Here is an 18632-nt window from a genome sequence, read left to right as displayed (position 1 = left end):
GGTTTTGCCTCAGTACCCACTGGCAGATCTGTTCAGATCTGGTGTAAGAGCCATGCCACCCCAGGAGACCAGTGTGGCTACCACTGGGCTCACCATGGCGGGGTCTAACTGAATATGAGTGTTTACTGTGTTGGCTTAATGCATGTGCCACTAGGCCAATGGGGACGATTCCCAAAGGGGAGAGCCAATGAACTATTTCCTACTCTGCGGTCACAAGCTGGCCGTGTCCTCGATGCTGCCCAGCCGGTTTACACATGTTTGCTGGCCGTGAGGGACAAGTGAGAGACAGCAGCATATCCTCTTGTCTCACTAGAAAAGCACCTAACACAGAGGCCTTCCCTTCGTAGGATAATTTTGGTTTTTTTGTTTAATTTTGTGTTTTGTTTTCTTTTAAATAAACTCAACTGTGCTGAGAAAGGGTGGAAAGGATAAAAAACTAGTTTGGGGTACTGGGAGGAAGGCCAGGGAAACAGGAAAAATGGTAAGTTAAACTCTGGGGAAGACTTGCTAAGGTAGAGATGGCTGTCTCTAAGCTTCAATCTGAAAACTGGAAGGGCAAGGTTGGCTCCAGTGAATACATGACCCCAGTGCCCTGGACTTCCTCCAAAGGAGAGGAGGAGCTACACTGAAGGATAAATGAATAAATGTTAACCCTACTGTGTCATCTGGTAAAGCAGAAGACTGAGCAGAAAGGGAGGGATCCACTCCACCAGAGACAGTTAAAGAGGACATGTCTCCACCTCTCTGCTCTTCACAGTGCAAGCCTGGCCACCAAGGAACACTAGCCTGGCTTCCAAACCAGTACTACAAAGAGCAGCAAATAAGTTCCTGAACTAGGAAGACTGGGTTTCTGTTTATTTGGTTGGTTGGCTGGTTGACTGGCTGGATGGCTGGTTGGATGGATGGATGGATGGATGGATGGATGGATGGATGGATGGATGGTTGCTTGGTTGGATGATTAGTTGGCTAGTTCATTGGTTGGATGGTTGGTTTGTTGGCTGGAGTTAGTTGGCTGGCCAATTGGTTGGTTGGTTGGTTGGTTGGTTGGTTGGTTGGTTGGTTGGTTGGTTGACTATCTGGTTAGTTGATTGTTTGGTTGATTGGCTGACTGGCTGGTTGGTTGACTGACTGGCTGATTGGATGGATGACTGATTGATTGGCTGATTGGTTGGTTAGCTAGTTGACTGGTTGGTTGACTGGCTGGATGATTGGTTAATTGGTTGGTTGATTGGTTGGTTGGTCGATTTATTGATTGATTGGTTGACTTGCCAGTTAGTTAGCTGGTTGGTTGGGTAGCTGGTTGATTGGTTGGCTGGTTGGTTGGATGGCTGACTGGCTGGTTGTCTAGTTGGTTGGATGACTGGTTAGTTGGCTGGTTGATTGGTTGGCTAGTTCATCCAATGGTTTTAAACAGTGATGGGACAAAGGAGAGAGACTCTGCACCCTTATAAGTTGGTTCAAAGCCCCCCTCTCACTCACTTGTCATGGGGCAGCTGGTTGCCTGCTTTGTAGGTCTATGTCCTGCCTCTCAAAACCAGATTCATGTGAGTTTGATCCACTTATGTTGCAAAATCCCTGTTTCCTAAGGAAACAGGCTTCAGATATAATCCCATAAGAGTACCCGTTTTAGTAAAGTTCCACCTATACTTAATGACAAATCGAGCACTCCCGATGCTCAGACGTCTTTCCTAAGAAAGGAGAAGGGGGCAAGATAAAGAAATGCTTTAAAGCTTTAGGGTAAATCCCAGCCTGCCTCACACGCATGCAGCTTGAGTGACAGATGATAGTTCCTGGCCTAGAGATTCTTCAGGCTGTTTGTAGGAAGAACTAAAACGGTAAAGGTAGAGTGAGGCTTACACAGGTGTGCAGAGGAGAAAGAAGTATGCAGGCCAGCCAGACGCTTCAGTGCCACTTCAGGGTGTGACTGATGAAGGAACCAACAAGTGTAATTGGGACTTAATACAGAGCAGGGAAACTAGAGGAAATCTGAGTGGCTTCCCCAATCCCTGACTCCTTCCAAATTTGCAATTTGTTAGACAGTTGTTGTTGGGGTGGCACATTGATGGTGAAGAGAATGGGGTGTCAGCTCCTTTGCAGGTCTTTACATATGGGGGGAAAGCAGATCACTGAAATGTAAGCTTTTAGATATGATACTCTTTATTTATCTCAATAAACTTCGAAGAACCAGGCATCTACCAAAGAGCTCTCAGCACCTAAAAGCAGGAAGCTCAGAGGTGGTTAATAAGTGTGAAATAACAGGCTATCATCTTGTTAAAGTTCACTCTTTAAATGCCAATCAAATCAGGCCCATGTGACCCATGAAAGTCAATAAAACCTCATGAACAGATAAATGACCTTTGAGATCTGTGAATGTTTTACAGACCCGAAGCTCGACATCAGGAAGGAGGTGAACTCAAGGTGGGGGTGGAGCTAGGGAGGGCAAAGTTCACTGAGTGACAAGCACTTGGCCAGCTTGTCCTTCAGGAGCCATGTGTGTTTGCACGAAGTGCAGTTGGGTTTCAGCGGTGTGTCTGCTGATTCAGATCGTCATTTCAAACGCTGAAAACTGCAGAGGGGCTTGTAATTAGATACAAGATTTGAAGGAGGAAAGGGCACAGCCGAGCTCAGAGCTCTCTATGCCAGCCCCAGGAGACACTACCAGTCAGTCATAGCCTCAGCAAACACCCAGGACAGTTTCACAACCTTAGACTAGTAGCTTGAGAAAGACAGAATATAAATATATTCCAAAATTTTTTTAAAGAAAAGGCTGCTTAGCTCTAGGAATAGATGTGTAAACAAAAATATAGCAAGTTAATTTATTAAATAATTTTCTGATTAATTAATGTCTTTGAATCTCAATATATTAAACCGTGACTAATAATAATAGTCACAATAATATAAACCACTTCCTATGTAGCAGGTATGATTCTAAATGCTCTCCAGTATATTACGGAGTATGTCAAATGTTTGACTTTATTCCAGAAGATGCATAGGTAAACAACTTAGAACATTTTGTCTAATCAAAGAAGGATGGGGGTTAAAATTCCTATAACCTAAATGATTACAGAACTCTGCTACTGTCTTTTGTTTTGTTTGTTTAGGATTTGGTGTTTTCAAAATCAACTTCTGTTATTTGAAAAGAGAAGAGATAATTTACATTTTAGCTTCTTCATTTGTATTCAGAGGTCATTTAGTTCCCTTAAGTAAGCCTTTAAAGGCTCAGCTAATATTGAGTCTTCCCTGAGGCCCCGACCCCAGCTCAGTGTCCTCTGACTCAGGAACTTTGTCTGCACTGGGCTTACAGTGCTGTCCTTGGTCAGCGGGATAAAGGCACGGGTACGTGGAGGGGAGGTTTGTACAGTTTTGCTGGAGAAGAGCCAGTGATCTGATTGGCCGGTGTATGGGCGTGGCATAAGTGTGTCTGACTCCGGTTGGGTATTAGCCTTAATGTCAGGTTAAAGGACTCAGCTCCTTTCTTGGCCACTCTGGGGATCTCACACAGAATAGTCTCGGGAACAGAAGTCAGACAACTGAGCAGATGGGTCTGAGACAGGCGAGTCTGCAGATCTAAACAGGAGCAGTGGCAGCTGGCAAGCGGCCCCGTCAGCCTCACCTGTGTGCAGTAGGCACGGAGTGTAACGTAAAGCCAAAGACAGAGGTTCAACACCTTGACACCATGACAGAAATCCATCCTGACAAGGCAGGTGGCAGGAAGAGATGTGGGACAGCCTGAAAGGTGGCCACAGGAAGTCATTTCTTCTGCTCCGAATTCTTTCCAGACCAGAGCTTGGTGGCCTCGTTGGTCATACGCATCCAGTGTGCCTTCCCCTTCCCCACAATATGTGATTAGTCAGAAGTACCCAGAGCCCCACCCACACTCTGATGTGTAGGGACCTCACTGTCCCTGACTCTACATTATAGCTGTATGGATAGAAAGGAACAAACAACTCCAGTTCATTCTACTTCATAAGCTGTCTGGGAGAAAAACCATTATAGCCTAAATATTAGGACTCTCTGCAGCTCCCATACAGTACCTGCGAAACTGAAGTCACATGACATTTCCGGCACAATGTGAACTAATAATCATATCTCCAAAATGTGCCAAGTCATGATCGTGGTCATGACCTTCAGACTTTACCACGTCTTTTGTACACATGGCCAGAGGCTAAGCTCACCACAGATTTGGCCTTCAGAAAAGTTTACTGGAAATTGGTTGATAATGTATACAATGTATCATGTCTATATCACCATCTTTTTCAGCTACATTTCTTGTGTATGTGTGTGTGTATGTGTGTGCATGCATGCGTGCCCACATGCGCATGTGTGTGCATAGATGTGCAGCTCAAAAGATAGCTTGCAGGAGATGGTTCTCTCCTTCTACACTAGGATCCAGGGATTGATTGACCTGGGTCGTCAGGCCTGGCACCCAGGGCCTTCACCCCTGAACCATCTCACCAGCCCCCATCTTTCTATTGAAATACCTGATAAGCTGGAAAATTCTGGTTTTTTGGACATGCCAGATACAGGTTTGCTGTACCTGATAATCAACATCAATAGTATCCTATCAGAAGAACAGTATAACTGCCTGTAACCAGAATCACACACTGTGTTTTAACTGGCCTCAATGAGAAGAAATGGCTGCTTCTGAGGAAGAACTGGCTGTCCAAACTTACCCCCACCACACCTGCAGACATAACTCCAGAGCTACGGAGGTGAGGTGATGTTTCGCCTCCCATCCCCTCCCCCCGCAGCTCAGCCTTGTGAAGTCTCTGTTATCCGATGCCATCTGTTGGGACTATATTCGGACAGCTGTAGGAGGCGTCAGTGGTACCCGCTCTCCATCACTTGACCCATTTTAGGGCCTGTGTTTGTTTCACAAGAAAGGATCCTGGTTCTGCAAGGCCCAGTGTGGGAGGAGTAGGCCCTGTCAGATCTGTCTCCAGAAATACACAGCAGAGTGGCCAGCCCCTTGCCGAGCATCAAAGTGCCACACACTCCTTTTTCCTAACCTGCCAAAGTGGTGGAGTCACTTTAAACATTTTGCTTGAACTCTTAGTTCAAACTGCTTGGCGCCTGAGTCTAACTTCTGGTGTGCAGAATGGAATCATCCAGATTTACTAGCAGGGGAAAGTGTTTTCACAGGTGGAAGTATACTGACAGTCTTAGGGGAACTTGGATGTGTAAGGAGCAATGTAGAGGGAAATTTCTTGTGTTGTTTGTTTTTTGTGAGAAGCCAGGGAGCCCCACCACAGAAGGCTGCTCACAGTGGAAGGAGGGAACTGATTCCCGAAAGTCCCCAATCCGCATATGAGTGCATCATGACACACGTGTACTAGCGTTCACATATACACGCTGTGTACGCATGTGAGTTTGAGTGTGTGTGAACAAACAAAAAGCAATCAGAAACTGAGAGACAGTGGCCCTTTCCGCCTCCGAGGTAGCTGCTTCGGGGACAGCAGGGAGCATAATTAGTGAAAGAATCCAGAGATTCTCTAAGGAAAGCCAAGTTATGTAAGCGCAGTGATCCGTTACCACTCCATTTTCATGAATAATTCACACCTCACGGTGAGAAGCTTGGGCGGGCTTCTTTTGTGTATGGCACCTGAAGACGCAGGGCAGCTCCAGTTCCCTGTGGCTGAGGAGAACCTGTCAGGAGCCCTAAGGCACCTTCCTGCAAGGTGCTGGTTCTACAGCAAATTCTGCATTTCAGTGGGACTTTGGGGCGGGGCTTCTTTTTGAATGGAAATGTTGCATTCCTTGGAGTGCTTTGGCTTTTACTGGTGTACTAGGGCTGGGCTCCACTTGTCTAATTTGAGGCTGCTGGCTTGGAGCTGCACTGGTATGCAGTCCATCCTGTGTGTGTTATTCCCAGCTAGAGGTTTGCAAGGAAGGACAAACTAGCGGTGGTGCACGAACTCAACCCGTGTCTGAAGACTCAGGGGTGGGTAGGGTTTTCCTCTGTAATAGCTACTCCAAGCAGAACAAATATCCATCCCTTTCTGCACCCAAACCTGGATGCCTTCTTTAACCTCTACCTGAGTGTTGGGGAAGTAACGAGCGTGTGTGTGTATGTGTCTGTGTCTGTGTCTGTGTCTGCGTGTGTGTCTTCTGTGTGTCTGTGTGTTTGGGAGGGACCCCAAGAGACTGTGGCTGTATTTGCCAGAAGTGATGTTCCATAGGTCACAGGCAAATTGGGTTTTGGTCTGGCCTCTGCCCCCTCCAGCTACTCTCCGAGGCAGACAACTGGAGGAGGCAGTGACTCGGGACACCGCCTCCATCTGAGTCTACAAATTATTACGGAGTCTATTACAGTTGTGGGGGAGGATGCTAGAGAGGCTCGGGGGTCAGTGACTTCGTAGAGAGATGTGAAATCATCAAGACATTGTCATTGGAGATGAAACCCCATATGTAAAGATCACAGTGTGGAGAATAAGCTCCAAGGTAAGGTTTCATCCCTAAAGTAGCCAGGGACAGAGCTCTGGGGGATATGGGGTAGGACCGGGAGATGGTAAGATGCAGACCAACTCGGAGAATATATAAAAGGTAAAGACAAGGGGCTCAGAAGATGGCGTGGCTGTGCAAGTTTGGGCACCTAAGTGCAGCCCCCCCGAGCCCAGAGAACATGGATGGATGCAGAGCTTCCCACCTGTAGTCCAGCAGTGGGAAGGGGGAGGAGGAAGATCTCTGGGTCTTGCTGCTCAGCCAGGCTAGCCAAATACCCCAGCTTCAGGTGTCGTGAGACCCCTATCTCAGAGCGGAAGGTAAAGGCCAGTGGGTGGCTCACTCAGCAAACTGCTTGCTGCACAGATATTGAGAGCATGGCTTCGATCCCCAGCACCCCAAATAAAAAGCTGGGTGTGGTGGCGCATATCTGGAACCCCAGCTGAGACACGCAGAATCCTGGCGCTCACTGGCCAGCTAGTCTAATAGACTCTTATAGTCCAGATTCAGCGAGAGACCCTGTCTCAAAAAAGATAAGGTTGAAATTGGTTAAGGAAGGTGCCAGATATCAGCATCTGGCCCCAACGTGTATGTATACACACATATGTATACACACACATGCATACACACACACACACACACTACAATTACATATACACATAAAGTGGAAAGCAATTGAAGAATCTGATATTGGGCTCTGGCTTCCATGTGCACACACACACACACATTCAGAAACACAGGACACACGTACACATGAAAGAAATAAGTGGTGGAGACAAGGGTAGGTTAACAGGAAGAGGGAATCCAGAGGCGTGTTACATTGTACGTTATTGCCTTTAATCCTATAGCATGGGTTCTCTTGTCCCGTCTGCATCTGGAGAATTGAAAGCATAGGTTTGGTCATGGCCTTACTAGGCAGCAAAGCCTCTATCTGACCCTAAAATCTGTGTCAGTCAACATTCTGCCACTATGACAAAGCACCTAGGACAATCAGCTTCATGGAAAGAAAGGTCCCTCTTGGCCCAGTTTGGGGTTTCAGTCTGCAGTCAGTCGGCCCATTGCTTTCGGGTCTGCAGCGGCATCATGAAGGAAGTGCATGGCAGAAGAGGCCTGCCCACCTCATGGCAACCTAGAAGCAAAAGAGAGGCCAGAAAAGAACTGATCCCATTTAAGGCAACCTCTCCAAGACTCAGTTCTCTGGTGACAGTTTATCTCCTGAAGGTTCTCACCATCACTTAGTAGAACCAAGCTGTATATAAAGCCTCTAGTGGGCCAGATCCAGAGTACTGTAAATTCAGTGCCCCCCCAAACACATCCCCAACAGAATCTAATACTCCTCCACATCTTACACACATCCCCAACAGATCCAGTACCCACCCTTACACACATCCCCCAAAGAATCCAATACTTCCCCCACATCCTACACACGCCCCCAGCAGCATGTGTAGTATAGAGAGAATTTCAGGATCAATCTCAGGGCCAGCAAGATGGTTCACAAGCTAAGGCACTTGGCAATCACACCTGAAGATCTCACGAGTGTATGTATGTGTGTGTTTGTGTGTAAGCATGAATGTGCATACACACACTCACGCACGCATTGTTTTTTTTAAAGAGATGCTACCGTTGCAATAGATCTAAACAGGGTAACAGTTTTTCTCAGGTGAGCTAAAAGCCTTGCTTTGGTCCTGTCAGGTAGGAGCATTGAGTAGAAAGGGCTATTGAGTAGAAGTGGCCCCTAATTGTGGTGCATCAGGTATGAAGACCAGCTACAATTAAATAATTCTAGTGACGATCAGGAAGTCCTAAGAGCAAAGGATAAACTGTGGTGTGTGTGTGTTCATGTGTGTGTGTGTGTGTGTGTGTGTGTGTGTGTGTGTGTGTGTGTACAGGAACACATGCGTGTTGAGGCCTGAGGTCAACAGTAGATGTCTACCCCAACCATCTTATTTGTCTTATTTGTTTGTGTCGTATCTGTCAGTGAACCTGAAACTCACTCTTTTAACTGGACTGCCCGGTCAGAAAGTCCCAGGAATCCTCCTGCTTCCACCCTCCCAGCACTGGGGACTGTAAACCGTGCCTGCCATAGCAGCACCGCTGCACCAAAGCCTTTGCATGGACGCTGGCGATCCCAGCCCCACTTGCCATGCTAGTGTGGCAAGCACTTGCCCCCTGAGCTCCATCCCCAGCCCTAGGATAACATTTTTATGTGATACAAGTTACATTGTAAATGGTAATAGGAGCTGGAATCAATCAGCAAAGTGCCTTGCCCAGCGCACATAAATTCGTAGAGGAAGCAAACCCAGAACCTGAGGATTTGCCTTGAGCAGTCTCTTCTCTGTGTGGCCAGCCGCCTTCCTGAGAATGTGCTTTAAGTGATGTGGAAGGACCCCAAGGACTCCAGAGCACACAGACAGGACAGATGTGACTCAGGCCACCTCCAGCTTGAAGCACTTGCTGTGTACCGAACATCGTGCACAGCCTTTGATACGAACTCTCTCTCTGAAAGCAGAAATGTTGCTGAAGGGACCATTAGACATGCTGGGGAACATGTCCAAGGTCGTACTGTTAAGAGGCAAAGCCAGATTTCCAACTTCTCCAGACTTTTATAAAAAAATCTCCATTTTATAGTGAAAAGACCAAGAGTATTGAAGTGACTTGCTCAGGGTTATACAAGGCTGAGAAACTCAGTCCCCTAACCCCACATCTAAGTCTCTTTTGCTCCACCAAAGCATGTATCACGCCAAGTTGCTAACTCCAAGTTGTTTTGGAACAGCCCAAAACTTTGCTTCCTCATTAGAACGTGGAAGGTTTGTAACTAAACAAAGGTACCCAGAGATGTCAAACTTGACCCTTTGTTTTTCTACAAGTGTTTTTCCAGCTGTAATCTCATAGCTCTTCCACAGTCTTTCTGCTCTAGTTATGTGGATCAGGCCAGGAGGCAATGTTTGAATAGATTCCTGCTGCTTGTATTCTCTGCTGGGCTCCTCTTGACTCTGAAACATGAACTAGGAAAGAAGTTTGGAAGGGGAGACCTAAGAAGTGTGTAACGGTGAAAAAGAGCCCGCTGTATGCCTTGGACAGGGAGTTCTGAGTTCCTGGTTTGGGACTGTATGTTGGTTTACTAAACAAAAGCTAGAAAGTCCCTGCTACTTCTGCTGCCTGTGCAGGAGCTACGTGAGAAGTGAAGGCTTGGAAGTTGAACTCCAGATGTTTATTTGCTAAACAAGATGGATGCACAGAAGTGCCCGTAAATAGTCATTGTCTCTAATCACAGTGATTAGAAATAATTAATAAATCATGGCTTGTGAAGATGTTTACATTTTGTGAAGTCGACTAGGAAATTAGAATAGTTTCCAAAGCTGGAGCTCAGTGGAAGATCACTTGCCTCATGTGCCTGAGGTCCTAGGTTCGACTCTTACTACTGCCCAAAATTAAAAAGATAGTTTAATGTTGTCATATAATATTGTCCGTAGACACTTGTTAAATAGTGAAGGGATGCTCACAATACCATAGGAGGGAACTGGCTTTGAGTTCCCATCACGGAGATGAGGAAGCTCAAGAAGAAAAGAGGTTGACAGGCTTGCCCACAGCATGCATCCACTAAGCCTGGCTGTGGGGTTGACCCATGTCTAACTCTAAGGAATGGGAAATTCTGCCCATCGGAGAATATCAACTTCCCACTGCAGCAGGCACTGCTTGTCCAGCACTGGTGCAGACTGCACCCCTGCAATCAAAGGCTTCAGTTTGCAGAACGATTATTCTGCCAGTCAAAACTTTAGTGAAAAAAAAAATCAGAGAAATTCAGTCTTGCTTCGTCATCAGAGACAGTCAACATATGTGCTTTAGAGAGGGAAGCACATGCATTTGCTATTCCAAAAAACGTTAGTCTTACCAAAAACCAAACATATTTCCAACATACGAGGCACCATTCGGACCTATATTTAAATGCACAATAGAATAATTTGAATAACTATTTAAATAGAAACTGAAATCAATTTGATTTAGGATTATGAATCCTAAAATAATAGCTTTAGGGAAAGAAAGCAGCCTCATCAAACACCTTTAGTACACATCAGACTCTTTATGTGCACTGTTCTATTTAATACTCGCTATTGCTCTGCAGAGTACCTTATGCGTTTTCCAGATAAGAAAAAATCATCCGGAATAAATGGCCCACAGTTCAAGCACGCGTGTGGTGGCTGGACAGGCTTAGCCTCGGGCTCCCACGCCTTCATATCCTGTGCTCCCTAGCACATTTGAAAGGATTGGAGTTTGTGGTCCGTGTGGGAACTGGCTGTACCAGTCAGGCTCAAGAGAGAGCAGTGCTGTGGCTCAGCCTGGCAGCCTTTGCCTGTCTCGAGGACATGAGGGAATGTATTCAGTCCCCAGCACCATCAAAAGATTGGAAACAAAGATTCAACTGCTACGTTTAAACATTTTAACCATTTCGGGAGCTCTCACAGAGATGAAAGCTTTCTGAAGTCTAAATCCAGTATTAGAATTTGTCTGCAAATATCGGTGGTTGGTGAGATTGCCAATTCAGATTTCAACTCGGTCAGAAAAAGTAGGGTGCATGGGAAAACAGGGGCCAATTCTCCATCCCAGAGTAATAAGGCAGCGGGGAACGCTGGAAAGAGTCAAGCAGAAGTCTAGTGTCCCCACAGAACCTTCTGGACACATCAATCTCAGTAAACAAACTGAGCACCCCTAGTTAAGAAGCCATGCTGTGGGCAGTCTGCAGGAGATGTGTGGAAAATGAGCAGCCGCCAGTTCAGCTTACTCCTAAGTGAGGATGGTGACGGGTCCTGTGCAGAACCAGGGAGCCCATCGTAAAGCCAGGAATGGGAAGGATGAAAGGAAGGGCAGGCAAGGGTGGGAGCTGGTTACGGTTTTGACAGACACAGGGTGAAACACACTGTATAAAACCAAAGCACCTAGACGGCTAAGGCAAGAAAGAGGGTCTCAAGGCCAATATGAGCTGCCTGAGACCCTGTCTCAAGGATACAAGGGCTGGGAGTGTAGCTCGGTGGCAGAGAGTGTTTCTGTCATGCGTGTGCAAAGCCCTGGTTCAGTCCCCAGAGCTGAAAATACAAGTGTCCAGGAAAGAGAATTCGGAGTCGGTGTCCAGTTGGTGCAGTTTCGATTAAGAGGCGAAGTTCTGCAGCTGGACTGGGACGGCAGGACTCACAACTCTCCACTCAAAGTGTTTTAAACAGATGTTACCTTATGTATACTTTACCACGTTCTTAAATAGACAGGCAATCTAAATTAACTCTTCTCCAAAAAAGAAGGGATTAAGAATTGTCGAGGAAGATGTCAGAGTACCTGGGCTGTTGCTAAACTTACTTTCCTTCCTGATAAAATTCCTTGTCCCCCATGCTTCCCTTCAGGGGTTCTGTTTTCACAAGGACGATGACTCTGTGGGTTTTTCCTCAGTGGCCTGAGTTCATTAGACGTGAGGTTTAGCCTGGGACACCTTATTAAAAGAAGAAAGCCTGCTATTTACTTGGTGACAGTATGTCTTCTTGCTCCCTCTCCACGCTGGATGCTGGAAGTTCTGGGGCTGAGCCAATGGGAAGATAGCCCCCTTGCTCGTGGGCCTTACATAATAAATGGTACAGGCAATGAAGAATGTGCAAATAATTATAGTCAAAGTAATTATGGGATTCAGATCACCTCAGAAGGACCCAACTATTGGTGGGGACGTCTGCCAGGAAAGCAGTAGAATGTGGCTGCTCTCCTTGGTAAAACACCCTCCTCTTGTCTTACGCCAGGGTCTTCCTGGACTTCCTGAGGGGTTGTTGGGGAGGGCTGGTGGTACAGTCCTCTGTGTACCCACCACACCGAGAGGTACTAGCGCACTACAAGCAAAGGGAAAGACTGAGGCTCAGGCAACTCACAAACCAGTTGGTGGCATAGCTGAGATTCTCTGTCCCTCACATCTACTTTCTGGGGTTTTTTCTCTGTACTTGAGGCTTATACACAATTGAGCAGCTAGATTAACCTCTCTCTCTCTCTCTCTCTCTCTCTCTCTCTCTCTCACACACACACACACACACACACACACACACACACACACACATCTCACAGGCAAACATCTAAAATGGGGCTTCAGGGCCTTCATTGTGCTGGCAAATATGTTGGAGGACAGCAGCATCTCCCTGCTTTGAAAAGCGCCCGAGGTGATTCCAACACAGGAGGATACCCTTCCCTATCCAGTACTTCACCTCCATCCCCTTCATCCCGCTGAATGCAACATTCAGTGCTGTTTTTGCCATCGGTGCCTTAAAAACCAATTCCTGATGGGCTGAATTACACCTTCTGCCCTATTGTGAAAGCAGATACTGCCGCCAGACTGTGCCCAGATCCCAAGCTTGATAGTGGTAGTCAGTGAGCAGGATTTGGGGCTGTATGTTACACACACACACACAGCAGGAGCACATTTCTGTGGGGTTTCTTTTTCTCTTCTTGACCTGAATCTTTAACTCATTACTGTGAGGAAAACCACGTGGTTTTAAAAAGCGCCGTGTGTGTGAGCAAATCTTCTGAAATCTCTTTGCAGCTGTGTATAAACTGATGGTTTCTAAAAAGTAAAACACCTGCTTCAGGTTTGTGTTTGATTTTTGTTTTTTTTTTTTTTGACTTGGACACTGGTGTCTTTTATTCATTTTTCATTCTCGAGTTGTTAACTCATAGCTTGTGAAACCTTTAAGGTAAACATGTTATCAAAACTATAAGCAAATAATAGACACATTGATTATTATCCATTTATACAACAAAGAAAGCCTTAATAATATCTGACCTAAATAAGCTTTTACATGTATTTTTTTCTTAGATTCAGCATCCACGCCCAGAGGGTCTGTGTCAGTGAGACCACTCAGGAGTGGGCTACCCAGTTAACCACAGCCTCACCCTGCACATATTATTGCAAATATTCTAAAGATTGTAGGATTTATGTAGCCCCATTTTATGTTTTTTTTTTTCTTGTTTTCTTTTCTCTCTTTTTTTCAAGAGAGGATTTATCTGTGTAGCAGCCACATTGTAGACAATGCTGGCCGTGAGCTCCCAGAGACTAGCTCCTGGGTGGCTATAAACTCCTCCACATCAGCCTTCCCCTGCTCTCATTGTGCCATGGCTTTCCCTGCCTGCTGCTTTTCTTCCCGGCTCTCCCTGACCCTTCCAGTCTAGGGTTCGGTTTTAGTTTTTCCCGTCTTTCACAGCTGCAGAGCAAACATAATCTCATAGCTCTTCTTTTATGAATAAACACACAGCACTCTTCGATATGTTGTTAATAACACCAAGGGGACAAAACCAGGAAAAGAAAAGAAACGAGGCGAGGGGGGAGAACCTGCCGTTTCCTTTTACCCCCCTCCTCATTTGTATGCAGAAGCCAGCCATTCTTGGGGGACATATATTAGAATTTCAGATGCTGCTCAATTACAGCAGCATATAAATGTTAGCGGAAGAGGGGATCTGAGGACAGCCCTCCCTCCTCAGAGCGAAGACAGCGGAAATGATCCTTAGGAGTCACCCACAGGTGGAAGAGTTAAGCTGGACCCAGCGTGGGGGAGACAGGCCTTGCACCCAGAGTTGCGTGAAGAAATCCCGCACTCTACCCCCAACCACCGCAAATAAGCTGGCCCTGCACCCATCACTGAAGGTCAGACAGAGGACACACAGGAAGAGAGTTCCTTTCCCTGTTAGAGGGGATTCACAGTGGCAGGAAAACCCACATTCTCCAAACACAGGGCACACCTGAGCAACCAGCCATCTGTAAGGGGAGGTGGCTCTTGTCTGGCTTGCATACGTTTAGCGATTTCTTTGCAAGTATATGCAAGCCGCTTACTTCCCTACATTATTGTGTGTGTGTGTGTGTGTGTGTGTGTGTGTGTGTGTGTGTGTGTATTTCAACCACATAATAGTTGCGGACACAATTATTTAAAGCCAGCTGGTGATTTCATTTGTATGGCATTTGGCAAAGCGGAGAGTTGTTTGTAACGAATTATGTGTGGTGTGGAGATGCACACTTTCTAGCTGACGCAGTCATGCCAGGCCAACCTCGAGCGCTTTAGAGCACACGTGAAAGACTCGGCCCTGCTTCGCTGTGAAAACTCTGCAGAGCTGAGATTCAGGGTCCCACTGCAGTGCACACCGGGTCTAGATATGAGATGTAGACGCTTGATCGGGTCAGGAACTTCCACTTAGACATTTTATCCTGATAACCTGTCAGTATGGGCCTTGGTTGGTAATATTTAATAAGGGTATGTTGCCACTTTTTATATAGAGAGAGCCCAGTTACTAATATTTTACATAACAGTCACATATATACAACATATATAATATATGTATATTATTAACAACAGGATGGAAAAAATTTTCTAGAACTGAGTCACCAAAGATTGGCATCACTGGAAATAGAGAAATTATATCTCAGGGTATTGACGTTCTGTAGCAGCACAAAGCAGAACCAGTTGGAACAAAATTGCCCTTGAAGGAGCCACCGAGTATTAGCCAGCCTCAGTTCACTTTTCTTGGAGTGAAGCTGTCAGTTTGACCATTTGCTCACAAGACCCTAGGTTATACATTTTATGTACAAATAAAATCTGCATTTGAAAGTCAGTAAATGTGGTAACACACTCTCCTCCCCTAAAACAACAGCCCCCTAAAATAGCAAGTAAGACTTATTCTCAGACTCTGGGGTATATGGGAATTGGTGGCGGTTGCTAGCGTCCTCAAAGCCCTGGGTTCAGCTTGTAGCATCTCAGAAAACAATCCAGGGTGCACACACCTACAGTTCCAAGAGTAGTTGGGTAGAGGCAGGATAATCAAAGTACAAAGTCATGCTTGACTGCCCAGCAAGTCTGAGGCCAACCTCGGACTAAATGAGACCCCGTCTCAAAAGCAATCCTAAGACAACTTTTCCGAGTATCCTTGCATGTGCCACCAATAATCTCAGAACTTTTGACACAATTAATTAATTAATTAATTAATGGTCATGAGATAGGCTGAAGAATACATTTACTTGACAGTGTCCATGTGCCAGCATTAAAATTATTGCTTTAACTAATGATTTCAATTAATGATTTAAGTCTGGTACTATAAGTTCACCAAGAGTCACAACAACTTTGTGTTTGCCTTCAGAAAGTCTTACTGTGATTAAATACCAAATTGCCCTGATCCAAAACTATGCTTATGCATCAGAGGACTCCCGGGTTTCCCCTCTCTGGCAGCATCAGGAAGCCCGACAGCAATGGCTGCCACATAGAAGTGTCGTGGAGCTGTAGAGTCAAGAAGGGAGAGTTAAGCAGCAGAAAGTGTGAGCAGGAGTCAAGTCAGTGGGGTAGCCAAAGAACAAGGGGAGGAGAGAGGTTGGGACATCCCTCACGATCAGAGCTCAGTTAGCATGTGCAAGGCCTGGATTCAATCCCAGCACAAAGAGGTAAGCAAAGAAATAATTATCAGGACGGTGGGCAACCAGGCAAGGCTCCTTAACGTAAACAGTAAGTTTTGTTTCAGAAACTAGGAAACACCCTTGTGCAGCTGCAGGGCCCTGTGGCTGTGGAAAAGCCCCTTCTAAAATACCTACCTCATTTAGACATTTCCTTCAAGTGGAATGTCCGCAAGCCGCGTTTCCCTCGTATTCTGGCCCCAGTCTGGAGAACCATTCCTTTCGCCTGTGTACAGCAAGAAGCGAAATGCAGTGGGGTAGGGCATGGGGTGGGGGAGTTAATCTGTTTTTCCAAGATATTTCACGTATCCTGAAAGGCTGCAGAGATGTCTTCTGTGGTATAAGGTTGCCGGCCGCCCGATTCACTCGATGGTCTTCTGTGCTGTGCGCTGTCCTCAGTCAGTGCCTAGGAATTCGTCCAGACACTCAGCCAGATCCTGGTGACTCCTGTGTGCCCAGCCCCCACCCTAGACAGCAGGGACAGAAAGATGAATCCCACGTCCCTCCTGAGGAGTTTGCTGACGACTTTGCTAATGTACCTGCCTGCAAATATCCTCCGGGGCTTGAAGTTCGCGAGACCAAGGTCCTCTGAGGTTCTTTGTAGTTCAGCGAGGCCACACAAATATTGTATAAGGTATATTCTATCTACCTCCCCAAAGTTAGCACTATAAAGACAGGATTTGATGGCTGGTCATGGGGGAAATTTAAGGGAAACACATCTTGCTCTTCTTTCATTGTTTTGTGGTTTGGGTGCTCGGGCGTATTTGCTGAAATGTCACCCACATCAATTAAGCAAAGTTGTTCTTAATGAGTCTAGTATTTGAGCTACCGTCTCTGGAGATTTCTGAATCTTGGCATTGAGTAGTTTCTGTAGGGAGTGTGAAAGTTTCTAGAAGCCATGTAGAAACTCACCCTTCTGAGAGTATACATTCAGCGGCCAAAGATCACCCATAAGTAGTAATCTCAGGTATTAATAGGTGATCTCTGAAACACTAGAGAAGCCCCATAATGCCTTGCCTTCTTTCTTTCTCCCGCATGAAGACAGATGGAGTCAGGTGTTGAGTTTACAGCACAGATGAGTTCAAATTCAGTGTTTTCTTTTCTACATGAATTCTTTGGCTTTTGACTAATTCATACTCCGGTCAGATCTCTTGCAAATGATGGATGGCTCAGCCTAAATCCATCATCATTAAGAAAGAGACAAGACAATGAATATTTCATAGCTGGCGCCTGAGTCTAGGACAGAATGGTCGTATTTTCTTTTTAGGTGGCAGGTGTCTGCTGGCCTCGTGCCCTGGGAGCACTAACTGTCTGGAAGTTTCAGGGTTAACTCCCCAGTAAACATTCTCTCCCAGTCCTTTTTCCTGCCACTGTCTGTCGTCATGATGCTACAGCTTTTGCTCAACTCAGGAAGCAGCAGTCTTGACTTAGTTGAGTGTCTCCTCCATGAAACTGAGTCTGATGCATTCACACACTGGAAGCCTGTTGCTGAATCCAACCAAAGGTGGATCTGAGCCACACACAGTCGTTTTCTGTCATGTGGGTCAGTATACCGACTGATCTGATTGCATACTGACTGAATACTGGCTGACCTGACTGTACACTAACTGCTCTGACTGTACACTGACTGTACACTGACTGGCTGACCTGACTGTACACTGGCTGACTGCACACTGGCCGATCTGACTGTACACTGGCTGACCTGAAGGCTCAGCATGTCCTTATACACAACCTAATTTAGACCACCTCTCTGTAACTTCTGCTGCCGGTCATGTCACACACGTCATCAGGACGCAAGAACTGGTCAGTGGCTGCACCTGTGTCTGCCGGGAAAACATGTGTGATGCTTCTAGGGGCCATTCATGCTTTGTCGCATGGCGGGGTACAGCATAGGGTACCTGCATACTGAGGAGAGTCATCAGACTGTTAAGTACAACTGTTGCGGGATATGGTTCAATTACTATGATTTGCTTTTCTTATTAATAAGATGGTGCTATTGCAGCCCTCTGATGTTTTGCCTCACACATATTGATACAACCAGAGGAACCCCGAATGATTGTGAAGGTACCCCTGACTGGAGGTTCATTGTGTCCATTTTTTCTAAACTGAGCTGTAGATTTTGTGGGTATCAGTGGTCTTCATTTTAGTGTGTTCTCCTTTTCATGGGAAAGGGATTTGAAAACCATATTTTCAGTCCAAAGTCTTTGCTACCATACATGACAGACCACAATCATACTTAAGAATCTTGCCTCCCTCTCTACTCACAGTCTGCTACAGTAAACACTACTTACTTAAGAGAATCGTCCACCAGGGAGATACATAGGCACCGTGACTTGTTCAATACATTTGCTTTGTCTCTGTTGTAGCTGAAGCAGTGGCACTCTGGGGTAGGGTGACAGATGTTTCTTGCATCCATTGGGAGGAGGCTAGGGCGGGATGTAGGTGACCACTCAGGGCCAGCACCAGCTCCTTCAGACAGTATGCACTGTCTCCTGTTTCTTGCACCTCCTGGTCCCTCCAGACTCGCCCAATGGTATCCCTTTCTCTGATTTGTGGGCTCCAGCGGGTTCTTCTGAGCATCCTTCTCAGCTGGCGTGTTGAGAGGTACAAAAAAGCCTTTGGAACCGCAGCTGTCCCCAGTTCCTGGCATGGGTCTGAGACAGGCCGCCCATTTCGTGCCCTGAAGAGAATTCTCAAGCCAGGAGCAGAGTGAGCAAATACCTGGTGTGTGCAGGCTGGTTCA

At 46.2% G+C, this 18632-nt stretch overlaps 1 protein-coding gene across 4 annotated transcripts in view; it reads left to right on the top strand.

Annotated features, from left to right (window-relative positions):
- The window catches only part of Mbnl2 (muscleblind like splicing regulator 2), a 145228-nt gene that overhangs the window by 120132 nt on the left and 6464 nt on the right, over positions 1–18632 (top strand). The gene's annotated exons all lie outside the window — the stretch shown is intronic.

The sequence above is a fragment of the Alexandromys fortis genome, unplaced genomic scaffold, assembly GCF_014885135.2.
Source record: "Alexandromys fortis isolate MF-2015 unplaced genomic scaffold, M_Fortis_MF-2015_v1.1 scaffold_66, whole genome shotgun sequence".
Lineage (NCBI taxonomy): Eukaryota > Metazoa > Chordata > Mammalia > Rodentia > Cricetidae > Alexandromys > Alexandromys fortis.
Note: the sequence above shows the minus strand (reverse complement) of the source record. Positions and strands in the feature narration are given on the sequence as shown.